Raw genomic sequence first — 5,912 nt, forward strand, 5'->3', positions numbered from 1 at the left:
TTTAATTATCAAAATCTCATAACCATTTGAATCTTCCTGACTAAGATTTACAAAGATGACCATAGCTTGCTTCAAGCCGACAATCTCCGTGGGATCGACCCTTACTCACGTAAGGTATTACTTGGACGACCCAGTGCACTTGCTGGTTAGTTGTGCGGAGTTGTGAAAAGTGTGAATCACGATTTTCCACACCAAGTTTTTGGCGCCGTTGCCGGGGATTGTTCGAGTTTGGACAACTGACGGTTCATCTTGTTGCTTAGATTGGATAATTTTATTTAATGTTTAAGCTTTTTATTTTTAATTTTGAAAAAAAATAAATAAATAAATACAAAAAAATTTAATAAAATCAATAAAACCAAAAAAAATTTCTGTGTTTCTTGTTTGAGTCTAGTGTCAAATTTTAAGTTTGGTGTCAATTACATATTTTTTTTTCTTAAAATTTTCGAAAATTCATGCATTGTGTTCTTCTTTGATCTTCAAGTTGTTCTTGATGATTTTCCTTGTTTGATCTTTAAATTTTCTTGTTTTGTGTCTTTTCTTGTTTTTCATATGCATTTTCGAATTATTAGTGTCTAAAGTTTGAAAATTTCTAAGTTTGGTGTCTTGCATGTCTTTCTTTTCTTAAAAATTTTTAAAAATATGTTCTTGATGTTCATCATGATCTTCAAAGTGTTCTTGGTGTTCATCTTGAGATTCAAAGTGTTTTTGCATATTTTTCTTTTGTTTGATCTAAAATTTTTATGTTATGTGTCATTTTGTTGTTTTTCTCTTTCTTCATTAATTCAAAAAAATAAAAAATAATATTTTTTCTTTATTTTACTCATAAATTTCAAAATTTTGGGTTGACTTAGTTAAAAATTTTTAAAATTTAGTTGTTTCTTATTAGTCAAGTCAAAATTTCAATTTAAAAACTTTATCTTTTCAAATCTTTTTCAAAATCAAATCTTTTCCATTTTTCTTTTGATATTTTCGAATTCTTTCTTAAAATATTTTAAAATATTTTTCATTTTTCTTTCATGTTTTTCGAAAATTCTTCAAAATAAATTTTCAAATTTTTTTCTTATTTTTATTTCATATTTTCGAAATTATTGCTAACATTTAATATTTTGATTCAAAAATTTTAAGTTTGTTACTTTCTTTTTAAGAAAGGTTCAATCTTTAAATTCTAGAATCATATCTTTTAGTTTTTTGTTAGTCAAGTAATCAAATTTAATTTTAAAAATCAAATCTTTTTCAAAATAAATGTCAATCATATCTTTTTCAAAACTTTTTCAAATCTGTTTCAAAATAAGTGTCAATCATATCTTTTCAAAACTTAATTCCAAATATTTTTCAATTAACTACTTAACTTTTTTTTTTATTTTAAATTTCTTATCTTTTTCAAAATCATCTAACTACTTTTCTCTCTCTAATTTTTGAAAACTACTAATAACTTTTTCAAAAATTCTTTTTAATTAACTAATTGTTTTAAATTCAATTTTTATTTTATTTCTTTTAATATTTTCGAATACTAACCAACAATTAAAATAAAAACAAAAATATTTTTTATTTTTCTTAATTAATATTCGAATTCACTTTCTCTCTCCTCTCTTTCTATTTATCTTATTTAATTACTAACACTTCTCTTCTTCTTAAAATTCGAACCCTCCCCTCTCTCTGTGTTCGAATTTTTCTTATCCTCTCTCTACCTCATTCTTCTATTCTTCTACTCACATAAAGGAATCTCTATACTGTGATATAGAGGATTCCTCTTCTTTTCTGTTCTCTTCTTTTTCATATGAGCAGGAACAAGGATAAAGACATTCTTGTTGAAGCTGATCCTGAACCTGAAAGGACTCTGAAGAGGAAGCTAAGAGAAGCTAAAGCACAACTCTCTGGAGAAGACCTTACAGAAATTTTTGAAAAAGAAAAAGACATGGCAGCCGAAAATAATAATAATGGTGGAGATGCAAGAAAGATGCTTGGTGACTTTACTGCACCAAATTCCGACTTCTATGGAAGAAGCATCTCAATTCCTACAATTGGAGCAAACAACTTTGAGTTTCAGCCTCAATTAGTTTCTCTAATGCACCAGAATTGCAAATTTTATGGACTTCCATTGGAATATCCTCATCAGTTCTTAGCTGAGTTTTTGCAAATCTGTGAGACTGTTAAGACCAATGGGGTTAATCCCGAGGTCTACAGACTTATGCTTTTCTCTTTTGCTGTAAGAGACAGAGCTAGGACATGGTTGGACTCACAACCTAAAGAAAGCCTGAACTCTTGGGAAAAGTTGGTCAATACTTTCTTGGCCAAATTCTTTCCACCTCAAAAGTTGAGCAAGCTTAGAGTGGAAGTCCAAACCTTCAGACAGAAGGAAGGAGAATCCCTCTATGAAGCTTGGGAAAGATACAAGAAATTGATCAGAATGTGTCCTTCTGACATACTTTCAGAATGGAGCATCTTATGTATATTCTATGATGGTCTGTCTGAATTGTCCAAGATGTCATTGGATCACTCTGCTGGTGGATCTCTTCATCTGAAGAAAATGCCTAAAGAAGCCCAGGAACTCATTGAAATGGTTACAAATAACCAGTTCATATACACTTCTGAAAGAAATCCTGTGAATAATGGGATGACTTAGAAGAAAGGAGTTCTGGAGATTGATACTCTGAATGCCATATTGGCTCAGAATAAAATATTGACTCAGCAAGTCAATATGATTTCTCAGAGTCTGATTGGAATGCAAGCTGCATTCGGCAGTACCAAAGAAGCCTCCTCTGAGGGAGAAGCTTGTGACCCTAAGAATCCGGGAATGGAAGAAGTGAATTACATGGGAGAATCCTATGGAAACACTTACAATACTTCATGGAGGAATCATCCTAATCTCTCATGGAAAGATCGACAGAAGCCTCAACAAGGCTTCAATAATAATAATGGTGGGAGAAATAGGTTTGGAAATAGCAAGCCTTTTCCATCATCTTCTCAGCAACAGATAGAGAATTCAAGGCAGAGCCTCTCTGACTTAGCAACCATAGTCTCTGATCTAACTAAGACCACTCACAGTTTCATGATTGAAACAAGGTCCTCCATTAAAAATCTGGAGGCACAAGTAGGTCAGCTGAGTAAAAGAGTTACTGAAACTCCTCCTAGTACTCTCCCAAGCAATACAGAAGAGAATTCAAAAACAGAGTGCAAGGCCATAACTATATCCAAAGTGGCCGAACCTGGAGAGAGTAAAAAGGCAGTGATTTCTAGTGAGGAAGACCTCAATGGACGTCCACTTACCACTAAGGAGTTCCCTCATGAGAAACCAAAGGAATCTAAGGCTCATATAGAGACCATAGAGATTCCACTGAACTTACTATTGCCATTCATGAGCTCTGATGAGTATTCTTCCTCTGAAGAGGATGAAGATATTATTGAAGAGCAAGTTGCTCTGTATCTAGGAGCAATTATGAAGCTAAATGCCAAGCTATTTGGTAATGAGACTTGGGAGGATGAACCTCCATTGCTCATCAATGAACTAAATGCTTGGGCTCAACTGAAATTACCTCAGAAGAAACCGGATCCCGGAAAGTTCTTACTACCTTGTACCATAGGCACCATGACCTTTGAGAAGGCTCTGTGTGACCTGGGGTCAGGGATAAATCTCATGCCACTCTCTGTAATGGAGAAACTAGGGATCTTTGAGGTACAAGCTGCAAGATTCTCACTAGAATTGGCAAACAAATCAAGGAAACAGGCTTATGGACTTGTAGAGGATGTCTTAGTGAAGGTTGAAGGCCTTTACATCCCTGCTGATTTCATAATCCTAGACACTGGGAAGGATGAGGATGAATCTATTATCCTTGGAAGACCCTTCCTAGCCACAGCAAAAGCTGTGATTGATGTGGGCAGAGGAGAGTTAGTCCTTCAATTGAATGAGGACTACCTTGTGTTTAAGGCTCAAGGATCTTCTTCTGCAACCATGGAGAGGAAGCATGAAAAGCTTCTCTCAATACAGAGTTAAACAGATCCCCCACACTCAACTTCTAAGTTTGGTGTTGGGAGGCCACCATTAAGCTCTAAATCTCTGTGAGGCTCTCCAAGAGCTCACTGTCAATCTATTGACATTAAAGAAACGCTTATTGGAAGGCAACCCAATGTTATTTAATTATATTTATTTGTTTTCCATTGTCATTTTATGTTTTCTTTAGGTAGATGATCATGTGGAGTCACAAAAACAACTGCAGAATTAAAGCAAAAATGAAAAACAACATCAAAAATAGCACACCCTGGAGAATAGGCTTACTAGCGTTTAAACACCAGTAAGGATAGCAGAATGGGCGTTTAACGGCCAGTCTAGCAGCATTGTGGGCGTTAAACACCAGAATTGGCAGGCAGACTGGCGTTTAACGCCAGAAAGGGGTGTCTGGTGTCTGACCGGCGTTAAACGCTAGAATTGGCATACAGACTGGCGTTTAACGCCATAAAAGGGTGTCTGATGGGCGTTAAACGCCAGAAAGGGGCATCAGCCTGGCGTTTAACGCCAGAAAAGGTAGCAGAGCTGGCGTTAAACACCAGAATTGGCACACAGTGGGCGTTTAAACACCAGAATGGTGTAGGGACCCAAATTCCTTGACACCTCAGGATCTGTGGATCCCACAGGATCCCCACCTACCCCACCTCTCCTTCTCTCATCTTCATATCTTTCCATAACACTCTTCTCCAAACACCATTCACCTATCAAATCCTACCCTCTTCTCCATACTCTCTTCACCACTCACATCCATCCATCATAAAACCCCTCCTACCTCACCATTCAAATTCAAACCATTTTCCTCCCAAACCCAACCCCCTCTTACACGAATTCCCTCTCCCTCTTACCCTATAAATACCCCTCCTTACCACCCTCATTTTCACACATCATACACATTTATCCCCCTTGGCCGAACCCAACATACCCATCCATCTCCTCCATTTCTTCTTCTTCTTCTCCTCCTTTCTTTCTTCTTTTGCTCGAGGACGAGCAAATATTTTAAGTTTGGTGTGGAAAAAGCTCTGCTTTTTATTTTTCCATAACCATTAATGGCACCTAAGGCCGGAGAAACCTTTAGAAAGAGGAAAGGGAATGCAATTGCTTCCACCTCCAAGTCATGGGAGATGGAGATATTCATCTCAAAGGTCCATCAAGACCACTTCTATGAAGTTGTGGCCAAGAAAAAGGTGATCCCCAAGGTCCCCTTCATGCTCAAAAAGAGTGAATATCCGGAGATCCAACGTGGGATTCGAAGAAGAGGTTAGGAAACTCTCACCAACCCCATCCAACAAGTCAAGATCTTAATGGTTCAAGAGTTCTATGCTAATGCATGGATCACTAAGAACCATGATCAAAGTGTGAACCCGAACCTAAAGAATTGGCTCACAATGGTTCAGGGGAAATACTTGGATTTCAGTCCAAAAACTGTAAGGTTGCCATTCAACTTGCCAATAATGACGGGAGATTCTCATCCTTTCATTAGAAGAGTCAACTTTGATCAAAGGTTGGACCAAGTCCTCATGGACATCTGTGTGGAAGGAGCATAATGGAAGAGAGACTCAAGAGGCAAGCCGGTTCAATTGAGAAGGCCTGACCTCAAACCCGTGGCTAGGGGATAGTTGGAGTTCATCCAACGCTCTATCATTCCTACTAGCAACCGGTCTGAAGTTACTGTAGACTGGGCTATCATGATCCATAGTATCATGATTGGAGAGGAAGTAGAAGTTCATGAGATCATATCTCTAGAACTATACAAGGTGGCTGACAAGCCCTCCACTTTGGCAAGGTTAGCCTTCCCTTTCCTCATCTCATCTGTCACCTATGCAATTCAGTTGGAGTTGTCATAGAGGAAGACACCCTCATTGAAGAGGACAAGCCCATCACTAAGAAGAGGATGGAGCAAACAAGAGAG

The 5,912-nt window shown here is 37.1% G+C and overlaps 1 non-coding gene across 1 annotated transcript; it reads right to left on the reverse strand.

The window, feature by feature from the left end:
- Positions 1-2,320: 2,320 nt before the first annotated feature.
- LOC112753365 (small nucleolar RNA R71) lies at positions 2,321-2,424 on the reverse strand. The gene has a single exon (XR_003177755.1). It is a non-coding gene; the product is annotated as a small nucleolar RNA R71 (small nucleolar RNA).
- Positions 2,425-5,912: the final 3,488 nt, after the last annotated feature.

Source organism: Arachis hypogaea, chromosome 15 (assembly GCF_003086295.3).
Source record: "Arachis hypogaea cultivar Tifrunner chromosome 15, arahy.Tifrunner.gnm2.J5K5, whole genome shotgun sequence".
Taxonomy (NCBI): Eukaryota; Viridiplantae; Streptophyta; class Magnoliopsida; order Fabales; family Fabaceae; genus Arachis; species Arachis hypogaea.